The sequence below is a fragment of the Ipomoea nil genome, unplaced genomic scaffold (genome assembly GCF_001879475.1).
Source record: "Ipomoea nil cultivar Tokyo-kokei standard unplaced genomic scaffold, Asagao_1.1 scaffold0191, whole genome shotgun sequence".
NCBI classification, from domain to species: domain Eukaryota; kingdom Viridiplantae; phylum Streptophyta; class Magnoliopsida; order Solanales; family Convolvulaceae; genus Ipomoea; species Ipomoea nil.
The window spans coordinates 2,263,780-2,288,206 of record NW_017616619.1 but is presented as its reverse complement, the minus strand read 5'-3'; positions in this window follow the sequence as shown (position 1 = coordinate 2,288,206).

Here is a 24,427-nt window from a genome sequence, read left to right as displayed (position 1 = left end):
TAGGCCTGGGCTTGTATGACTTGGGTGGGGAGTATTAGCGGGTATGACAGGATGGTGGCATGGTGGTGGTTCTTTCCATCGTGGCATCTACAGATGAGCTGGTTCACAGCCCTTTATTCATTATCGTACTTAGCTATCTTCGTATTTCTTAGCCAAGCGGGGTTTGTGCTAGTTCTATGCTGGCATAAGCCGGGGCCTCTAGTTTATAACCGTAGGGCCTTTTTTCATGTAATCTTTTTTGTGGTTTTTTAGATTTAGTGGGTCTTGGCCATGAGGGGCCTTAACCCATCTGGACTCTGTATTTGCTTTTTGCTTAATAAAGAGTTTTGTTTTGAGAAAAAAATAGTGCTGGAAATATGCATAATTAAACTCACATCAGTAAAGATTTTCTTACCCGATTTGACTGATTCTGCCCTAATATCGTGCATATTCTTTTACTTGATTTGATTGAATCTGCCCTATTATGGTGTAGATTCACTTACTCGTTTTTTCCCATCATCACTTCCCCACGTACCTCGCTCTGTGTGGTATCAAACGCTTTCGCCCTAGTTTCCTTTATCGGAAATCACTCCCCTTCACCTCCATAAATTGGGTCTCTCCTTCTGTTCTCACTTCAATTTCTTTTCCGGTATCATGAATTAGCAAGAAAACATCAAGGCTTCTAATAGACACTATTTCAAACGCCTGGCTGAAAAGTCTAGGCAGGAGATGCTGCGGCCACGAAGTAGCGGAGACTTCTGATGACCCCATAGTGATTTCGCCAGATCGTCTAGATATTGTTCTAGTTCAAGCCACTGGAGATCTTTACTAGCAGTGCAAAGAAGAGCCTTTTTCTGGTTTTGAAGATGAGGAGGTCATTCCTCAGCCATTTGGCCCCACCTAATACACTCCTCGCCCTTGAGAGTCACCGTGACAAGATGCCGCCGATCTGTGTTTTCGGACAACCTGTAACACCCCGAAATTTTTTTAAACTTTTGAAGCTTATATAATAAAGGTAAAAGCTCATAAATCCCAAATCATACATAAGAGTACGGGGTGCTATGCCACACCTGAGCTAGAGAACTCAGGTGCACAGGCTTACTTCTAGAATCCTCAAATAGTATCAATACATAAACATGGCACGCAGGTCGAAAGGTAAACTATCTACTCGATGCTCCGAATCTCTAGCGCGCTCCTGTGTTTAATCATCTGTGCCTGAAAGCCAAATATATCTGTTCAGCGAGAGATGCTGGTAACCCACTCCAACGGGTTGAAATACAGTACATATGGATATATACATAGATATAAGGAAAACCATTTCGAAGCATGAAGACATATCCTAAGAGACTCTAGCTTTTAAAACAGGGAGTAGACTCGACAGATAAGGATAAGCACAGTCAACAGTCATAACCAACACATACAACGCACTAGTATAGGGAACAGACTTCGACAGATAGAGATAAGCACAGCCAATAATCATAACCAAGCATATACGATTTACTAGCATGTATCCTATGGTCGCGCATTCAAAACATCAAACCATCCATATCTCATCAGATAGCACACTTTGATGGCACCACAGGACCAATCGCATGCCCATACATGAGGGTCAGCGCATATAGCTCTGACACAGCCCCGCAGCACCCTGCCTCGTATCGCAACACGAAGGGGTCGATCGCAACCGACCGATGAACCGCAGCTCATCATAATGTTTGATTGCAACCAAACAGTGGACCGCAGCCCAAGAGTAGTCATCTGACCGCAGCCAGGAATATGAACCGCAGCTCATGTAAAACGTTTGATCGCAACCAAACGGTGGACCGCAGCCCGAGAATGTAAATCTGACCACAGCCAGCTTCTGAACCGCAGCTCAGGAATAACCAATTTGATCGCAACCAAATTGGGGTATCATGCACACGTAACACATAACAAGTACATGCAACCCACATTAACACATTGGGAAGGGGAGAAAACGTATAATGAAACCTATGCGTGGTCATCGACAAACTAGGAATAATCCTAAGGGGTTCATACTTCTTTCACCTAGCCCAACGGGATACCAATTCAACTAGCATGCCATATATATAAGACTCATTTATCCTACGAACGGTACCCGAAACATCAAACTAGACTTAGGGACGATAAACGGAGTCCGTTGGGACACCACGAGGGTCGGGGAAACATCAAACGGGGAAGCCGAAGACCCAAGTTGGGCAAATTCCAGCGGGTAGCCAGTGGGTGAAGAGTCACCCGCCGGCGACGAGACTCCGGGCAACAGGTGCCCGGCGGGCAGTCGCCTGCCCACAGGCTGCCCGCTGCCGGCGACGTCGATTCTGGCCGTGGGTAGGTGGCGGGTCCCCTACCCCCCACTGACTCTCTTTCACAATAAACGCCCCGGGATCCATTGTGGAACCCGGAACCATGCTCAGACACTTTTAAACGCAATTGATGACACCACGTAGACAATTAACGGATCAAAAGCGAGAAACGTATTTGTCTCTATCTTTTGATATTGGTCTTGAATATCTTTCTGCCATACTTCCATCTTTAGTTTCCTTTTTCTTTCAAATCTTATTTAGTTTCTTTGCTCGTATTGTCCTTTTTCTTTGCTTCTTGCTCTCAATTTTATTACCTATCTCGCGATACACCCTTACTCTGAAAGGCTTGTGAAGTTTTCCAAGGTACGTTTTCTTGAAACTTTGAGGTTGAATCCATATCAACTTGAGTTCCGGACTAGAATTTTCCTTTTTGGAAAAAGGCTTGTGAGAGTATCTGCCACTTGGAGTGATACACGAGTGGAGTGTGTGTTTGTAAGAGTGTAGTGTACCCCCAGGGCCATATAATCCACCTCTTACCCGTGAGCTGAGAATAGAGAGGGAGCGAGCCAACTTTTTGGTTTCACTAACGTGATTACTCACACATCTTCTTGTTTTTAGATTTTTTTTTTCCTATACAGATGGCTGAACAAGTTCCAAACCTGCCCCAGACATTAGAACAAAAGATAGACAGGTTACTCAAACGAATGAATAATTTGGAGCAACGCTCACAGCAAGTGCAACCACCACATAATGATGAGCGACGCCTGCCACCAGTAGGAAGAGTGGATCCTATATGTTAAAGGATCCAGCAGCGTAATGCGGAGTTGGGAAACATTAAACATGAAATTCCTAACTTCACCGGTGAGAAAGGACCTACCGAATACATAGAATGGGAGAATGCTATTGAAACTCTTTTTTATTTAAAGCAATATTCTGATCTTACAAAAATTAGGATTGTTGCTACATCTTTTAAGGGGTATGCATTATCTTGGTGGCGAAAAAGAAATATAGAAAGAGTTGCTAATTTTATTCCCTATGAATCTTCGGTTCAAGTGAGGGAAGATATGCGCCTAACTTTTCGTCCTAAATCTTTTTTCTATGATCTTGAAAGAAAATTGCAGGGAACGGTGCAAGGAAAAAAGTCAGTTGATGAGTACTACCAAACTACAAATATTTTGCTTAAACAGGGAGACATACATGAAGAAGAGACAAAAACTGTTGCTCGTTTCGTACATGGATTGAACTTAGAAATTCGATGTGGAATGAGTATTCAGAGATATGACACCGTTTATGATGCCTTGTATGCTGCACGTGAATCTGAGGCAAAAATCAAAGAGATGAAATTGTACAAGTCCAACAATGGTGCATCAAGATGGAACAACACAAGTTCCACCCCTAAAAGGCGTGATGAACATCCCCCTCCAAGAGATGATTCACAAGAAAAAGGTAAGGAAAAGGTAAGTGAGGCAGTGAGGCCTCAACATGATAGAGAATTGATTTGTTATAGATGTAATGGGAGAGGCCACATAGCTCGTGATTGCCCTAACAAAAGGGTAGTTAAGATAACAAAACAATCTGAAAATTTTGCTTCTTGTCTTGAATATAAGTCTAAGGATGAGGTATGTGACCATTTTGAAACTCTCAATGAACATGTTGAGGGAGAACCATTCATACCTTTAGATTCTGATTCTAAATATGTTGCTAGTGAGTCTAGTCATACTGTTGTTGTTAAGGAGGTTTTGAATGTTCACCCTTTAAAAGAAGATGAGTCTCAAAGAGAAAATATATTTTGTACTAAAGGGTCAATTAAAGAGAATGCTTGTGCTATGGTAATAGATTCTAGAAGTTGCACAAATGTGGCTAGTGCAGCTATGGTTAATTTTCCCCAGTTACCTTTGCTTAATCATCCAAATCCTTATTGTTTGCAATGGTTAACTGATGTAGGAGAAGCTAGAGTAACCAAACAGGATCTTATTCCTTTATCTATTAACAGTTACTCTGATGAAATCTTGTGTGATAATATCCCAATGCAGGCTGCTCATATCTTTTTAGGTAGACCATTGCAATTTGACAGAAAAATAAGTTCTGATGGAATGAGGAATACTTATGTGTTTCACATGAATGGAGTTACATATTTCTTGTCTCGTTTGTATCCTAAACAAGTAGAAGAAATTCAATTGACATTGATGCAAGCTCTCAAACCAGCCTCAAAGAATGAAGAAATCATAGAGAGAAAAGTGGAACCTCCATGTTTGGAATTGCATTCACCACTCCAGTCCTCTAACTTAGTTTGTAGCCAAACAAAGGAACCGCTATCAGTGGTACAGTGCAAAGAACCAGCCATACCTATCAAAGTGCAGCCTCGCTTGGTAACAAAAAAGGATAGTAAGCGAGAGAAAAGAAGGGGAGTAACTATTTACTCATTTTTATTTCAAAAGCATGCATTAAAATTCTCTAGATTTGTTTGTCATGTTTCTATTAATGAGCTACTTGCTAGATGTGTTAGAAATTTGTTTGCCTCCATACATCCAAGATTCCTTAATTTTGATTTTACTAAAACTTTATTTGATAGAGATAAGGAACCACTAGGAAGTTATAAGGCACATTTGAAAACTTCTTATGTGAAATACTACTTGCTCAAGGGGTTTTCGTTCAAAGTCAATGGGATTGGCTTTTTTTGCTTGGATTTGAGCAATGGTTTTCCAAAGAGTGATGATGTTTTGCATGGATATTTTCATTGGCCAAAGAAGAAAAAAGATGTAGAATCTTATGTTCATAATTGTGCTGCTTACCACCACAATGCATCTAAATCATTACTTGATATTTCCATGGATTTTGTGTTTGGTTTACCCTTAAGCTCTAGGAGGAAAGATTTTGTGCTTGTTGACAATTCAAACAAGATGCCTAAATTTAATATGTCTCATTTTGATGAATTATTACCGTCCAGAATGTTTAAATTTCATGATGTGTCATTAGACTTAATTGCCTTACTTGTTGATTGTAGGATGATGATTGGAACGACTCGTGTCAAGCATCCCAAGAAAAAGTTCCATGAGCGTGATAAAACAGAAAGTGAGCTTGCTACTTTGTCTTTCACTGAAGATTTGGATTCGAGGACGAATCCTTTTCAAGAATGGGAGAATAATAGGAACCAGTACACATGGAATCCAGTAAGCGTAAATAGTGGGCTCATCACAAGGCCCATAACTACGACCTTAAAACATCATTGGTGGAAAAAACAACAAAGACCAATAATAAGTCCATTCGATAGAGGAAAATATTATAGTGGTCAATTTCAAGTGATATCATGGATCGAAGACAATGCTTACAAGATTCGAGGTCGAATCATTTTCAAGAAGGGGAGGATGATGCGGCCCAACATATGAAGATCCATTAAGAGTACTAATTGGGCCAATCACAAGGCCCAAGTCCAAACAATTAAGGCAACTCTTCATTGGTGATGTTCAAAGATGGTGGAAATCCAAGTCAAGCCTATTTGCAAAATATGAAGAAGAACTCAAGGCTTTTTTATAATTGTTTAAGTGCTGATTTTGGTGATTAAATTAGGCCCAAATCAGCCCTATTATTTTTGGTCATCATTAATTTAAATTGTTTGGAATTAAAGAGAAAACACTAGTTGTATTTAGAAAGGATTCCTTAAATCCTTTTCTAAATAAAACTCTATTTACTTGTTTTCTAGATTAGGTTTAGGACTCTTTTTTCCATTGTATTTAGAATTATAATGCTGCCCCTATACCTATAAATAGGGTGCATCCATATCAGTTTCAGGCAGACTTTAATTCAATAAAATTCTTAAGTTTTTCTTTACACTTGTGTAAGAAACCCTATAGCTAATTGTGGACTCAATTAGTGACAAGTCGTGGACTCGACTAGCAAATTGATTCGTGGACTCGAATCAATCTTACTTTCTTCAACCTTAGATTTAGGTTCGTGGACTCGTTCTTGAATCGAAGGAAACTAGATCCGACTCTAGTTGATTGAAGATTGCATCATCGAGGTACTTGAAGCTACAATGGGATTCTTCCAAGTCTTTGAGGATTCGAGACAAAGGGTTTCTCGTGAGGTTTAAGGTATTTCGATCCATCTCTATCTTTACATTGAGAGCAATTCTTGGGACAATACTCATCTTATTTGAATCTTGGACTAGATTCATATCACCTCACGAGAAACCCTTTGTCTCGAATCCTCAAAGACTTGGAAGAATCCCATTGTAGCTTCAAGTACCTCGATGATGCAATCTTCAATCAACTAGAGTCGGATCTAGTTTCCTTCGATTCAAGAACGAGTCCACGACCCTAAATCTAAGGCTGAAGAAAGGAAGATTGATTCGAGTCCACGAATCAATTTGCTAGTCGAGTCCACGACTAGCCACTAATTGAGTCCACAATTAGCCATAAGGTTTCTTACACAAGTGTAAAGAAAAACTTAAGAATTTTATTGAATTAAAGTCTGTCTAAAACTGATATGGATGTGCCCTATTTATAGGTATAGGGCAGCATTGTAATCTAAATACAATGGGAAAAAGAGTCCTAAACCTAATCTAGAAAACAAGTAAATAGAGTTTTATTTAGAATAGGATTTAAGCAATCCTTTCTAAATACAACTAGTGTTTTCTCTTTTATGACAAACAATTTAAATTAATGATGACCAAAAATAATAGGGCTGATTTGGGCCTAATTTAATCACCAAAATCAGCACTTAAACAATTATAAAAAAGCCTTGAGTTATTCTTCATATTTTGCAAATGGGCTTGACTTGGATTTCCACCATCTTTGAACATCACCAATGAAGAGTTGCCTTAATTGTTTGGACTTGGGCCTTGTGATTGGCCCAATTAGTATTCTTAATGGATCTTCATATGTTGGGCCGCATCATCCTCCCCTTCTTGAAAATGATTCGACCTCGAATCTTGTAAGCATTGTCTTCGATCCATGATATCACTTGAAATTGGCCACTATAATATTTTCCTCTATCGAATGGACTTATTATTGGTCTTTGTTGTTTCTTCCACCAATGATGTTTTAAGGTCGTCGTTATGGGCCTTGTGATGAACCCACTATTTACCCTTTCTGGATTCCATGTGTACTGGTTCCTATTAGTTACACAACCAGCCCTGACTCCTTTGTCGGCCCCGGGCTTGCTGGAGTATCCTTCCATGACTACCCCGGCTAGACCTCCTCGGTGTGCTAAAGATAAAGCTTAAGTTCCGTTGTGTCTCTTACCTTTAAATAATGTACCCCATGTCCCACTGTATGTATGTGTCTTTAGACATGATTTGAATGTTGGAGAGGTCTGTTTGGACTTTCCCCTTGGCATTTATACATTTATCGAATAGGCTGCTGTAACGTTTTGGTCGTAGGAAGGTGGTTGCTCTTTCTTTGCCTTTTTCGAATTTTCACTCTTGCCTTTCTTTCTCGATTCCACAAGAGTAAGAATTTTTGTTGTTATCAACACCTGTCGAGGTGAACGGGCCAAGTCTATTTTAAGTACTCAGGCCCTCCATGTTTCCTTTCCTTGGGCCTCGCATGAGTTTAGAACCTTAGGGCCCATTTATTTCGTCTCCCAACCGGTTCATAAAACACCCTTTCGTTTTCTCGCCAGTTTACCTTTTGAGCCGTTTTTATCTTCTTTAACACGCTTGGGGTCACGTCAATCAACCGTAGCTTCTTTCAAGGCGTTCATCCTTCGACACGTGTCACCATCTGCTTTTCCCGCCCTTTTTATAAAACCCTTTTCTCCTATTCATTATCCTCCTTACCTTCTCTGCGTTCCCCAACCACAACCTCTTTCGCCATATCCATTCCTTGTTTTCAGCTCATCTCCGACACTTTCGGCCTTTTTCCTTCTCTGGCATTTTCTCAGGTCGGTCATCCATCTCTTTATAAACTTATGTCTTCATCTCCTTCTTCCTCTGGTCGTGTCGGGGTGGACATGGATCCGAACCCTTCATCTTCTTGCCTTTCTTCGCCCCATTAAACCTGGCACCCCTTCACTCGACTTCCCCTCTTCCGATTGGCATGGCTAAGGCCTCTAGAAAGTTCGAAGATTGAGGCCAAGACCTTGAACTGGCCCAAAAGTTGCTGGGGCCGACCGTTGAGATCTATGCCCCTTGTGATGCGGCCCAACATAATGAAGATCCATTAAGAGTACCAATTGGGCCAATCACAAGGACCAAGTCCAAACAATTAAGATAACTCTTAATTGGTTATGTTCAAAGATAGTGGAAATCCAAGTCAAGCCCAATTGCAAAAGATGAAGAAGAACTCAAGGCTTTTTATAATTCTTTAAGAGCTGATTTTGGGGATTAAATTAGACCCAAATCAGCTCAATAATTTATATTTTAAATTGTTTGCCATGAAAGAGAAAACAGTAGTTTGTACTTAGAAAGGATTCCTTAAATCCCTTTCTAAATAGGACTATATTTACTTGCTTTCTAGATTAGGGTTATGACTCTTTTTCCCATTGTATTTAGGATTATAATGTTACCCTATACCTATAAATTGGGTATATCCATATCAGTTTTAAGGAGGCTTTAATTCAATAAAATTCTTAAGTTTTTATTTACACTTGTGTAAGAAACCTTATGGCTAATTTGGACTCAATTAGTGGCTAGTCGTGGACTCGACTAGCAAATTGATTCGTGGACTCGAATCAATCTCCCTTTTTTCAACCTTAGATTTTGGTTCGTGGACTCGTTCTTGAATTGAAGGAAACGAGATCTGACTCTAGTTGATTGAAGATTGCATCATTGAGGTACTTGAAGCTATAATGGGATTCTTCTAAGTCTTTGAGGATTCGAGACAAAGGGTTTCTCGTGAGGTCTAAGGTATTTTGATCCAACTCTATCTTTACATTGAGAGCAATTTTGAGGCAATATTCCATCTTAATTGAACATTGGACTAGGTTCATATCAAATTGGTATTCAGAGCCTAGATTTATCTCATTCTTACCTTACGTACTACTTTTTTTCATGTCTTATTCATTAAAAAACTGTAAAAAAAAAAAAAAAATTCCTTTGCATTCTCGATTGTGTTCTTGAATCTTGATACCTGTTCTCCAATTTCTTGAAAAATAATCCCGAAAGCGTTCTCCCTTTTTCTCGTCAAATATCAACGAGACCTCATAGATCCTAAGCACCATAGTACCAAAAATTCTGTCAATAAAACAACCTCATCTTACCCTTACCTATATCCAAAGTGCATTTACGCGCAATCACGTCGCAATCATACCAATTCCAGATTTCCACGTTCTGTGACCAGTTTCAAAGAATGACCTATATCTAGAGATCTACTAGTTAGTTTTATCTGAAATTTTGATATGTTGTAGATGTCATCGGGGGCGTTCTTTTAATATATTATACACGTGCTAATTCCTCAGGGTCATTGAGATATTGATCGTCTAAGTAAGGCAGCGTTTTTGTTTTTCTTGGTGATTCTTGATGTGACACCCCAAAAATCCACACTCCAATCCATGAATTTATTGAGTAATTAATTCTAATTCTTTTGAGGAATTAATTCCTAAAATCCTGATTTTTAATACTCAAGGACTAGTATTTGACTAGTCAATCTTTAAGTTGTGTTGTACCTTGTGCTTAGAGAGGAGTTCCCTTGTTCCTTACACTTTCTAAGGGTTAGTAAGGGTAGCCTTGTCTTTTCACCAAGAGTTAGTATTGTATCTTAACCTAGAAGACTTCTTCATTTCATTTCTTACAATTCCTAGAAAAATATCTCTACCTTCTCTCTAGAAAAGAAGTGTAGCTTATTCTTCAAGCCAAGTTGAGACCCTTGTCAAGATTCCAAGTTTTGCTTCCAAGATTCAACCTTTCACCTATTTGGGCATCTAGGAGGGTAAGATCTAAGCTTGTTTAGTCTTTTTGGTTCCATCTTAGTTGTCTTTTTCTTAAAGGTAGGATCTTTATGATCTTTTGGTTTGATCTTGAAGTGGGTTTGAGAAGTGAGCCTAGTGGAGAGCTTGTTGTGGTGTAAAGAGAAGTTTTTTGGTCTTCAAGAGGTAACCCACGCTCTACAAAACATATTTTGCTTACCTATATGTGATTTCTTGGATTCTACTTGTTCTTTGCTATGAAATGTGAGGGTTTTATGCATTTATCTTGTGATATTGCATATCTAGAGCTTGTGTTTAGGGTTCCCTTGTGCCATTGCTTGGCATTTTACATGGTTCAAGTCATTTTGTTGTGTTTGGTGAGATTTGGTGTGTTTTGGACTTGAATTTGTGTTTGGAGAAGAAAATTCTCGAAGGGATTTGTTTTGGAACAGGGTTGTTCCCGCGGGCGGAACGGCGGGCGGGGCACCACCCGCCGACCTACCCGCGGGTACATAGCTTGTGGGATGGTGTTCCCGCGGGCGGGACCACGGGTGGGGCACTACCCGTGGGTCCACCCGTGGGTACACGGTGGTGTTTGGTTCGGGATTTGTTCCCCATGATTCGTTGTCTCGGTATTTGATCTTTTGACTTCCCGTTGTTCTTTTGTGGAATTATTTGAGTGTCTTCTTAATGTTTCGTAGGTCTAGAACTATATGGTAGGTATCCATGTAGGGCTTTGGTGTCTTGAATCATGCTAAGTGTTCAACATTGTGTTTCGTTGAAGCAAGAGGTGTCTTGTGTGTTCCTCGGTACTATCTTGAGTTTCCCCGTTGTTAAGCATGCTAGTTCGTTGTCTTAATACTAGCGTGTGTGTTGTTTGTACCTTCCGTTTGGTTGATGATAACTTGTGTTATCCATCGTTGTTGTCGTTGGGCTGTGACCCGTTCCTTGATTGAGTATGTTTCATACCTTCGTTGTGATCCGTTGCTTGATTCCTGTTGAGTTGTGGTGTGTGTGTGGCTCTACCTGGATTGCACGATTAGTGGTATGGGACGCTAGTCACCAAGGTATTGCAGCGGTCCTCGTGGTGGCCATGACGTGATTATGGAGTTGTGGCCTGAGTGATCGGTCCACGTGATTGGGGGATAACATGTGTTATCCGGGCATGTGTTGCCGTGATTGGTGGTGGTTCGTTGGTGGTTATAAGTGGGGAACGACGGTCCCGGCGGAATAAGGTTGGACTTGGCTGTACAGGGGATCCTGGAGGTAATGGTTGGAAAGAAGGTACAAGGTTGGGGGTAGCCATAAGGTTGGAACAGGGCATAAGGAAGGCATACCAACTCGTGATAGGTGATGTTGTGAGGGCGTTGTGTGATCTTCTCTCGTGACGTGTGTAGTCACGGAGGCATGTGTTGCTTTGGCAGGTGTTGCCGTCGGTCTTGTCTTTATCCTTTGCGTTGTGTTTAACCTTTGTGATTTGGGATGTGTTCCCGTGTTATCCTTGTGAGTGATGAGTCTTGTGTTGACTGGTGATCTTGGCTGTTGACTTATATATATGTATTCCGTTTCGAAATTGGTTTTCATATCTTATATCTACCTATTTATGATACTTAACGGTATTGGTGGGTTACCAGCATTATTTGTTGACCGGGCGTCGTCCTAATGTTTATCTTTGTATCTTTCACGTGGTGTTTAGACGAGAGCGATGTCTAGAGCCTGGTAGCCTAGCACCTTTGTGTTTTTGTGGCCTGTGCGCCAATGTTTTTAGATTGTTTTAGATTGATGTATTGGGATAGTTTTATACACTTGCAGATTGTTGCCTTAGCGTTACCTAGTGCGGTATACGTGGCATAACACCCCTTTTTGGATTTCTTTTATCCAGTTTCCGTTTATCTTCCGCTGTGCTAGTTTTGTTGTTAATCTTCTTGTGTTAGGGCTTCAATTGGGCCTTGTTTTTGGGGTGTGTTACACTTGAAATTCTTGATTATGTTTTCAAGGGGTTGTGTGGATCTTCTTGGTCAGAAATTTTTGTTGATATTTACAGTAGTTATTTGGAGGTTACTTATCAAAAAAATCAATAAAAAAATCAAGAATGTTGAAAAAAAAAGCAAAAAAAAAAAAAAAAAAAAAAAAGAGAAAGCAAAAGAATAAGAAGAATAAGGTTGGGGAAAGAATCTGGTTGGTAGGAGAATTTTCGAGGGAAAAGGATGGGGAAAAGTATAAGGTTGGAAGGAGTTCTTGATATATTCCTATTTGGTTGTGGTACACTTGATCCCCTTTTACATTCTATTTGTGTCTATCTTCCGATATTGGTGTTGCATATCTTTCTTCCATACTTATTTCTTTGCATTCCTTTTTCTTTCAAATCTTGCTCAGTTTCTTTGCTCGTATTGTCCTTTTTCTTTGCTTCTTGCTCTCAATTTTATTACCTACATCATGATACACCCTTACTCTCAAAGGCTTGTGAAGTATTACACGGTACATTTTCTTGAACTTTGAGGTTGAATCCATATCAACTTGAGCTTCGGACTAGAAATTTTCCTCTTTGGAAAAAGGCCTGTGAGAGTATTTGCCACTTGGAGTGATACATGAGTGGAGTGTGTGTTAGTAAAAGAGTGTAGTGTACCCCCAAAGCCATATAATCCACCTCTTACCCGCAAGCTGAGAATAGTGAGGGAGCGAGCCAACTTTTAGGTTTGACTAATATGAATACTCACATATCTTCTTGTTTTTAGATTTTGTTTCTCATCTACAGATGGCTGAAGAGGTTCAAAACACACGAAAGAGATTAGAGCAGAAAATATATGCTCTAGCCTTTGCCATGGAAGGTTTAAGCACTCGAATGACTAATCTAGAGTAACACCCTAAGAAAGTGCAATCGCCACTCTATAATAGGGGAACCATTCATGGAAAGGGATGCATTATCGTTATCAATTGGGATCGTTGTATGAATTTAGCTAGTACAACCATGGTGGACTACCTTAAGTTACCTCTTATCAATCACCCCCAACCATATAATCTTATTGATTCAGGGGATGTGAGAGTGACTAAACAAGCTTTTTTGTCCACCATTAATTATATGAACGATCTTGTATTTTGATTATATCTAGAGCCCTAGGGTTATAACGTGGATTTCGTACCATGTTATTCTTGGTATGTTTGGGTGGGATTTTGCATGATCGGGTGTTGAGTCTAGTCTAGGACTTGTGTTTAGGACTTTGCATATAGATTTCTTGATGTTCTTGAAATTCTACATGTCCCTGGATCGTTATGTGATTTGTGTTGAGTCTTGGCATGTTAAGGAATCGTGTTAGGGAATATTTGGTGTGATTCTTGGTTTAATTCCGTTAACTGAATACGTGGTGTTGTCGTTATGTGCTTGAATGTGTTTGGACACGGTTTCGGGTTCCATGAGGAATCCCGGGACCATAAAGTTTCCTGTGTATCAGTGAGGGGTAGGTGGAGGGACTGACCACCCGCCAACTACCCGCAATACTGTTCCAGCGGGCAGCCGGCGGGCGGTGGTCTGCCCGCAAAGCCACCCACTGGAATAGTAACCGGCCGCCGGCGGGTGGTCCTCCACCCGCCACCTACCCGCTGGAATCCCGGCGTGGTTCGTGGTGTTTTTCTCTGTTTGCTGTTTCCCTGTGTCCCGTTGTACCCCATTTTTCGTGTATGACTCTTGTTTGGTGTTTTAGGCATCGTTCTAGGATTTTGTGTGATACGTGTCGTTGTTGTTGTGTCTTGCTTAATTATGTGTTTATGTGTTGATTTATTGATGATGATGAGTATTGTGGTCATTGCGCAATGGCGAGTGTGACTGATGATGATGATGTGATGATGAGATTTTGATTAGTAGAAAATAAACTATTGGCGGTTGGCACCACTTGTGCCCGGTCATTGTACTAAAGGTACATGCCATAGCGGTGGCTGTGCTAAAGGCACACACCCACCTTAGACTTGCTTGCCGTTGAGCATGGGTCAGGTTATAAGTGTTGCGGTGTCATGTTAGAGCTATATGCGCTAACCCCTTGATATTTGCAATAGAGGTGTGGATCATTGAATGGCACTACGGCACCATCTTGATATGTTGGTGGTTGAAAGGTGGGTTCGTCGGTGGGGGCATGTAGTTGCCTAGAGGCATAAGGGGTGGGGATATAAGGGTGGCCTGGACGTATAGGTTGGAACTGATATAAGGACGGAGGGCAGTTATACGGTTGGAACTTGGTATAAGGTTGGAGGCTGAATTGTATGCTTTGTTGACTACTTGCTAATTGATTGTATTGAATGCATTAGTTGCCTCTACTTGTTAATTGCATGTTCATCTGCCTGTTATGTCTTGCATTGCATGTTTAGGACGCCTATTAGTTCTTATGATTTTTCTATGATATTGAGTCTGTTAATATGTCTTAAGTCTTCCGAGGAGGGAGCGAAAACTGGGTAATTGTGGATCAACTGACCAAAACAGCACCGTTCATTGCCATGAAAGAGACCTGGACAATGGCCCAACTAGCCAGAGCCTACCTAAGTCAGGTGGTTAAATATCACGAAGTCTCCCGAAACATTGTTTCCGATAGGGACCCCAGGTTCCTCTCACAATTATGGAAATCCATAAAAATGGCCATGGGGACAAGACTAAGCATGAGCACCGCCTTCAACCCCACTACCGACGGCCCGACCGAGAGGACAATTCAAACTCTCGAAGACATGCTAAGGGCATGTATGTTAGACTTCTAAGGAACATGGGAAGAACACCTGGACTTTATCGAATTCTCTTACAACAATAGCTATCACGCAAGCATCCGCATGGCTCCCTACGAGGCGCTATATGGTAAAAAATGTAGGATACCCATATGTTGGGAAGACATGGTCAACCCAGTAACTCTGGGGCCACAATATCTACAAGACACCATAATGAAAGTCAAACACATACAAGAAAGAATGAAGGTTGCACATGACCGCCAGAAGTCCTACGCCGACCTAGGTAGGAAACAAGCCGAATTCTCCACTGGGGAGAATGTTTGGCTAAAGATCTCACCCACTCGGGGAGTGATGAGGTTCGGAAAGAAAGGGAAGTTAAGTCCTAGATTCATTGGTCCGTACGAAATCTTAGAAAAAGTCGGGAACCTGGCCTACCGCCTCGCCTTACCAGCCGAGCTAGAACGGTTGCACAACGTGTTCCACGTGTCGCAACTAAAGAAATATGTGCACGATACAACTCACATATTGCAGCCCGAAATAGTGAGCGTGGATGACGCCTTGACCTACGAGGAAAAACCAAAAAAGATCCTGGACACTGAGACAAGGGCCACCCGCCAAAGAACTATAGAAATGGTTAAAGTCCTCTCGTCCAATCACGGGACCGAGGAGGCAACCTGGGAACTTGAAAGCACCATGTGAGAACGTTATCCTGAACTATTCACACAAGGTAACCTAAACCAACCCCTAGGATAAGGAGGGATGGTCGACTTTATCATATATAAGCTTCGGGGACGAAGCTTTCTGTTAGGGGGAGAGGGGGAAGGGTGTAACACCCTGTGTTACGACCTTCAAATCGGAATTAATTTTTAAACTAATCCCGCCAATTAAAATAATTAAAAAGGGGCTTAATCCAATTATAATCCCCTTAATTAACTTAAGTGGTCCACAATGGATCATGAAGCCTTATCCTTAAACCAAATCCTTAATCCAATAAGAAATAGGATAAGTGGACCCCTACTATTCAGACCCTAGTTGGGACTCCTAAATCTATATATAGGGACTTAGGAAGCATTTAGAAACCCTGCCACAAAACATAGGAGAACCCACGGAAAGAAGATCTTAAAGAAGAACCTTAGTAGCCAAGGATATTGATTAGGGCTAAGAGGTAACCCATGTCTCACAAAACCTATTTTTCTTGCTATATCTTATTCATTGGCTCCTTTGATATACGATTCTGTGCTTGAGTCTTGATAGAGCTTTGCCTAGGGTTTGTATTGTGTTTATGTGATAATCTTGATGTTATGTGGTTGATCTTGATGCTTATGTGATAATCTTGATATTCTTGATACTATGATTAATTATATGGACGATCTTGTATTTTGATTATGTCTAGAGCCCCAGGGTTATAACGTTGATTTCGTACTATGTTATTCTTGGTATGTTTGGGTGGGATTTTGCATGATCGGGTGTTGAGTCTAGTCTAGGACTTGTGTTTAGGACATTGCATATAGATTTCTTGATGTTCTTATAATTCCATATGTCCCTAGATCGTTATGTGATTTGTGTTGAGTTTTGGCATGCTTAGGAATCGTGTTAGGGAGTATTTGGTGTGATTCTTGGTTCAATTCCGTTAAATGAATACGTGGTGTTGTTGTTATGTGCTTGAATGTGTTTGGACATGGTTTCGGGTTCCACGAGAGATCCCGAGACCATAAAGTTGCATGTGTATCAGTGAGGGGCAGGTGGGGGGACTGACCACCCGTCACCTACCCGCTGCCCGCAATACAGTTCCAGTAGGCAGCCGGCGGGCGGTGGTCTGCCCGCCGGCCACCCGCTGGAATAGTAACCGGTTGTCGGCGAGTGGTCCTCCACCCGCTACCTACCCGCTGGAATCCCAGCGTGGTTCTTGGTGTTTTCCCCGTGTCTCGTTGTACCCCGTTTGTCGTGCATGAGTCTTGTTTGGTGTTTTAGGCATCGTTCTAGGATTTTATGTGTGATACATGTCGTTGTTGTTGTGTCTTGCTTGATTATGTGATTATGTGTTGATTGATTGATGATGATGAGTATTGTGGTCATTGCGCAATGGCCAGTGTGACTGATCGTGATGATGATGTGATGATGAGATTGTGATTGGTGGAAAATAAACTGTTGGCTGTTGGCACCACTTGTGCCCGGTCATTGTACTAAAGGTACAGGCCATAGTGGTAACTGTGCTAAAGGCACACACCCACATTAGACTTGCTTGCCGTTAAGCATGGGTCAGGTTATAAGTGCTGCGGTGTCATGTTAGAGCTATATGCGCTAACCCCTTGATATTGGCACTAGAGGTGCGGATCATTGAATGGCACTACGGCACCATCTTGATATGTTGGTGGTTGAAAGGTGGGTTTGTCGGTGGGGGTATGTAGTTTCCTGGAGGCATAAGGGGTGGGGATATAAGGGTGGCCTGGACGTATAGGTTGGAACTGATATAAGGATGGAGGGGAGTTATACGGTTGGAACTTGGTATAAGGTTGGAGGAAGAATTGTGTGTTTTGTTGACTACTTGCTAATTGATTGTATTGAATGGCTTAGTTGCCTCTACTTGTTACTTGCATGCTCATCTACCTGTTATGTTTTGCATTTCATGTGTAGGACGCCGATTAGTTCTTATGATTATTCTATGATATTGAGTCTGTTAATATGTCTTGAGTCTTGATCTTGGATTTAAACTAGAGTCTCGTTAGTATACATGTATTCCAGTTTCAAAATGAGTTTCTTATATCTACCTATATTGTACTTAACGCGTTGGAGTGGGTTACCAGCACTATTCGCTGACGGTTGTTACACCGAATATTTTTCAGGGACAGTTGAGTAGCTTCAGAGCGCGCTAGTTGGATTCGTGGACTTAGTTTAGATAGGTCTAGCATTGATGAGATGGCCTGCGTGCCTTGATTTGTATTTAGGTATTAATTATGGTTTATTCTTTGTTAGTTAGTATAGCCTGTGCATCTGAGTTCTCCAGCTCAGATGTGGCATAGCACCCCGACTACTATGTTTAGTTTATGCTCTGTTTGAGAATTAATAATAGATTCTCCTTTATTCTATATAATCTTATTGATTCAGGGGATGTGAGAGTGACTAAACAAGCTTTTATTCCTTTTTGTATTGGCAAGTATTATGATGAGGTTCTATGTGATATTGTGTCAATGCGTACTGCACATGTTTCACTTGGAAGGTCATGGAAACATGATAGACATTTTTATTATAATGCACTCAACAACACATGCAATGTCACCTGTAATAGATTTATACATGTTCTTAAGCCTCTACTTCCAAAACAAGTAGAAAAAATTCAACTGAGGTTGAAGCAAGCTCTCAAACCAGCCTTGAAGAAAGAAGAAATCAAAGAGAGCAAAATGGAACCTCCACGTTTGGAATTGGAGTCACCACTCCAGTCCTCTAACTTAGTTTGTAACCAAACAAAGGAACAACTATCAGTGGTACAATGGAAAAAACCAGCCAGAGCTATCAAAGTGCAGCCTCGCTTGGTAACTAAAAAGGATAGTAATCAAGAGAAAAAAAGGGGAGTAACTATTTACTCATTTTTATACCAGAAGCATGCATTAAAATTCTCTAGATTTGTTTGCCAGGTTTCTATTAATGACCTACTTGCTAGATGTGTTAGAAATTTGTTTGGCTCCATACATCCAAGATTCCTTAATTTTGATTTTACTAAAACTTTATTTGATAGAGATAAGGAATCACTAGGAGGTTATAAGGCACATTTGAAAACTTCTTATGTGAAATACTACTTGCTCAAGGGATTTTCGTTCAAAGTCAATGGGATTGGCACTTTTTGCTTTGATTTGAGCAATGGTTTAATTGTTGATTCACATAAGGGACAATTTGGTTTTCCAAAGAGTGATGATGTTTTGCATGGATATTTTCATTGGCCAAAGAAGAAAAAGGATGTAGAATCTTATGTTCATAATTGTGTTACTTACCACCACAATGAATCTAAATCATTACTTGATATTTCCATGGATTTTGTTTATGGTTTAACCTTAAGCTCTAGTAGGAAAGATTTTGTGCTTGTTGAAAATTCACACAAGATGGCTAAATTTAATACGTCTAATTTAGTTGAACTATTACCATCCAGAATGTTTAAATTTCATGCTGCGTCGTTAGACTTAATTGCCTTACTTGTTGATTTTAGGATGAAGATTGGAGCGACTCGTGTCAAGCATCCCAAGAAAAAGTTCCATGAGAATGATAAAACACAAAGTGGGCTTGCTAATTTGTCTTCAATTGAAGATTTGGATTCGAGGACGAATCCTTTTCAAGAATGGGAGAATAATACGAACCAGCACACATGGAATCCAATAAGGGTCTATAGTGGGCTCATCAAAAGGCCCATAACTACGTCCTTAAAGCATCATTGGTCGAAGAAACAAGAATGTCCAATAATAATTCCATTCGATAGAGGAAAGTATTATAGTGGCCCATTTCAAGTGATATCATGGATCGAAGACAATGCTTACAAGATTCGAGGTCGAATCATTTTCAAGAAGGGGAGGATGATGCGGCCCAACATAATGAAGATCCATTAAGAGTACTAATTGGGCCAATCACAAGGCCCAAGTCCAAACAATTAAGATAACTCCTCATTGGTTATGTTCAAAGATGGTGGAAATCCAAGTCCAGCCCAATTGCAAAAGATGAAGAAGAACTCAAGGATTTTTATAATTCTTTAAGTGCTGATTTTGGAGATTAAATTAGGCCAAATCAGCCCTATTATTTATATTTTAAATTGTTTGACGTGAAAGAGAAAACACTAGTTTGTATTTAGAAAGGATTCCTTAAATCCCTTTCTAAATAAGACTATATTTACTAGCTTTCCCATTGTATTTAGGATTATAATGTTGCCCTATACCTATAAATAGGGCACATCCTAATAGGAACCAGTACACATGGAATCCAGTATGGGTAAATAGTGGGCTCATCACAAGGCCCATAACTACGACCTTAAAACATCATTGGTGGAACAAACTACAAAGACCAATAATAAGTCCATTCTATAGAGGAAAATATTATAGTGGCCAATTTCAAGTGATATCATGGATCGAAGACAATGCTTACAAGATTCGAGGTCGAATCATTTTCAAGAAGGGGAGGATGATGCGGCCCAACATATGAAGATCCATTAAGAGTACTAATTGGGCCAATCACAAGGCCCAAGTCCAAACAATTAATGCAACTCTTCATTGGTGATGTTCAAAGATGGTGGAAATCCAAGTCAAGCCCATTTGCAAAATATGAAGAAGAACTCAAGGCTTTTTTATAATTGTTTAAGTGCTGATTTTGGTGATTAAATTAGGCCCAAATCAGCCCTATTATTTTTGGTCATCATTAATTTAAATTGTTTGGCATAAAAGAGAAAACACTAGTTGTATTTAGAAAGGATTCCTTAAATCCTTTTCTAAATAAAACTCTACTTACTTGTATTCTAGATTAGGTTTAGGACTCTTTTTCTCATTGTATTTAGATTACAATGCTGCCCTTTACCTATAAATAGGGCACATCCATATCAGTTTTAAACAGGCTTGAATTCAATAAAATTCTTAAGTTTTTCTTTACACTTGTGTAAGAAACCTTATGGCTAATTGTGGACTCAATTAGTGGCTAGTCGGGGACTCGACTAGCAAATTGATTCGTGGACTCGAATCAATCTTACTTTCTTCAACCTTAGATTTAGGTTCGTGGACTCGTTCTTGAATCGAAGGAAACTAGATCCGACTCTAGTTGATTGAAGATTGCAACATCAAGGTACTTGAAGCTACATGGGATTCTTCCAAGTCTTTGAGGATTCGAGACAAAGGGTTTCTCGTGAGGTTTAAGGTATTTTGATCCATCTCTATCTTTGCATTGAGAGTAATCTTGGGACAATATTCCATATTATTTGAATCTTGGACTAGGTTCATATCAATTTGGTATCAGAGCACATGGAATCCAGTATGGGTAAATAGTGGGCTCATCACAAGGCCCATAACTACGACCTTAAAACATCATTGGTGGAACAAACAACAAAGACCAATAATAAGTCCATTCGATAGAGGAAAATATTATAGTGGCCAATTTCAAGTGATATCATGGATCGAAGACAATGCTTACAAGATTCGAGGTCGAATCATTTTCAAGAAGGGGAGGATGATGCGGCCCAACATATGAAGATCCATTAAGAGTACTAATTGGGCCAATCACAAGGCCCAAGTCCAAACAATTAAGGCAACTCTTCATTGGTGATGTTCAAAGATGGTGGAAATCCAAGTCAAGCCCATTTGCAAAATATGAAGAAGAACTCAAGGCTTTTTTTATAATTGTTTAAGTGCTGATTTTGGTGATTAAATTATGCCCAAATCAGCTCTATTATTTTTGGTCATCATTAATTTAAATTGTTTGGCATAAAAGAGAAAACACTAGTTGTATTTAGAAAGGATTCGTTAAATCCTTTTCTAAATAAAACTCTATTTACTTGTTTTCTAGATTAGGTTTAGGACTCTTTTTCTCATTGTATTTAGATTACAATGCTGCCCTATACCTATAAATATGGCACATCCATATCAGTTTTAAACAGGCTTGAATTCAATAAAATTCTTAAGTTTTTCTTTACACTTGTGTAAGAAACCTTATGGCTAATTGTGGACTCAATTAGTGGCTAGTCGTGGACTCGACTAGCAAATTGATTCGTGGACTCGAATCAATCTTACTTTCTTCAACCTTAGATTTAGGTTCGTGGACTCGTTCTTGAATCGAAGGAAACTAGATCCGAATCTAGTTGGTTGAAGATTGCAACATCGAGGTACTTGAAGCTACATGGGATTCTTCCAAGTCTTTGAGGATTCGAGACAAAGGGTTTCTCGTGAGGTTTAAGGTATTTTGATCCATCTCTATCTTTGCGTTGAGAGTAATCTTGGGACAATATTCCATATTATTTGAATCTTGGACTAGGTTCATATCAATTTGGTATTCAGAGCCTAGGTTTATCTCATTATCGTTAGAAATTTGATTTCTTTGGTTCCCTAGGATTATCTCGTTCTTATCTTATATACTACTTTTTTTCGTGTCTTATTCATTAAAAAACCCCCAAAAAAATTTTCCTTAGCATTCTTGATTATTTTCTTGACTCTTGATACATGTTCTTTAGTTTCCTGAAAACCTATCCCGAAAGAGTTTTTCCTTTTTCTCGTCCAATATCAACGAGACCTCACACCTCCTAAGCTCCATATTACCACATATTTTGTAAAGAAAACAACCCCATCTCACCCTTACCTATATCCAAAGCGCATTTACGCGCAATCACGTCTCAATCACACCCTGTCCAGATTTCCGCGAGCTGTGACCAGTTTCAAAGAATAACCTATATCTCAAGATCCACTGGTTAGTTTTATCTGATATTTTGATATGTTTTATATCTCTTCTGGGGCGTTCTATTGAAATATTATACACTTGCTAATTCCTTACGGTCATTGAGATATTGATCTTCGAAGTAAGAACATTGTTTATGTTTTTCTGGGCGATTCTTGAAATTCTTGATTCTGTTTTGAAGGGGTTGTGTGGTTCCTCTTGGTCCGAAATTTTTGTTGTTATTTACAGTAGTTATTTGGAGGTTACCTATCAAAAAAAATAAAAAAAAAATCAAGAAAGTTGAAAAAAAAAAAAGAGAGAAAGCAATAAAGAAGAAGAATAAGGTTGGGGAAAGAATTTGGCTGGTAGGAGAATTTTGGAGGGACAAGGAAGGGGAAAAGTATAAGGTTGGAAGGAGTTCTTGATAGATTCCTAATTGGTTGTGGTACACGTGAACCCCTTTTATAGTCTATTTGTCTCTATCTTTTGATATTGGTCTTGCATATCTTTCTGCCATACTTCCTTCTTTGGTTTCCTTTTTCTTTCAAATCTTATTTAGTTTCTTTGCTCGTATTGTCCTTTTTCTTTGCTTCTTGCTCTCAATTTTATTACCTACCTCGCGATACACCTTACTCTCAAAGGCTTGTGAAGTTTTCCAAGGTACGTTTTCTTGAACTTTGAGGTTGAATCCATATCAACTTGAGTTCCGGACTAGAATTTTCCTTTTTGGAAAAAGGCTTGTGAGAGTATCTGCCACCTTGAGCGATACACGAGTGGAGTGTGTGTTTGTAAGAGTGTGTAGTGCACCCCCGAGCCATATAATCCACCTCTTACCTGTGAGCTGAGAATAGAGAGGGAGCGAGCCAACTTTTTGGTTTCACTAACATGAATACTCACATATCTTCTTGTTTTTAGATTTTGTTTCTCATCTACAGATGGCTGAAGAGGTTCCAAATACACGTAAGAGATTAGAGCATAAAATAGATGCTCTAGCCTTTGCCATGGAAGGTTTATGCACTCGAATGACTAATCTAGAGCAACACCCTAAGCGAGTGCAACTGCCACTCCATACTAGGGGAAACATTCATGGAAAGGGATGCATTATCGTTATCAATTCGGATCGTTGTATGAATTTAGCTAGTGCAGCCATGGTGGACTACCTTAAGTTACCTCTTATCAATCACCCCCAACCATACAATCTTATTGATTCTGGGGATGTGAGGGTGACTAAACAAGTTTTTATTTCTTTTTGTATTGGCAAGTATTATGATGAGGTTCTATGCGATATTGTGCCAATGCGTACTGCACATGTTTCACTTGGAAGGTCATGGCAACATGATAGACATTTTTATTATAATGCACTCAACAACACATGCAATGTCACCTATAATAGATTTATACATGTGCTTAAGCCTCTACTTCCAAAACAAGTAGAAGAAATTCAATTGAGATCGAAGCAAGTTCTCAAACCAGCCTTGAAGAAAGAAGAAATCAAAGAGAGCAAACTGGAACCTCCACGTTTAGAATTGGATTCATCATTCCAGTCCTCTAACTTAGATTGTAGCCAAACAAAGGAACCGCTATCAGTGGTACAGTGGAAAGAACCAGCCAAAGCTATCAAAGTGCAGCCTCGCTTGCTAACAAAAAAAAAAGATAATAAGCAAGAGAAAAGAAGGGGAGTAACTATTTACTCACTTTTATTTCAAAAGCATGCATTAAAATTCTCTAGATTTGTTTGCCATGTTTCTATTAATGACCTACTTGCCAGATGTGCTAGAAATTTGTTTGCATCAATACATCCAAGATTCCTTAATTTTGATTTTACTAAAACTTTATTTGATAGAGATAAGGAATCACTTGGAAGTTATAAGGCACATTTGAAAACTTCTTATGGCAAATACCACTTGCACAAGGGGTTTTGGTTCAAAGTCAATGGGATTGACACTTTTTGCTTTGTTTTGGGCAATGATTTAATTGTTGATTCACATACGGGACATTTTGATTTTCTAAAGAGTAATGATCTTTTGCATGAATATTTTCATTGGCCAAAGAAGAAAAAAGATGTAGAATCTTATGTTCAGAATTGTGCTACTTACCACCATAATACATCTAAATCATTACTTGATATTTCCACGAATTTTCTGTTTGATTTCACCTTAAGCTCTAGGAGGAAAGATTTTGTGCTTGTTGACAATTCA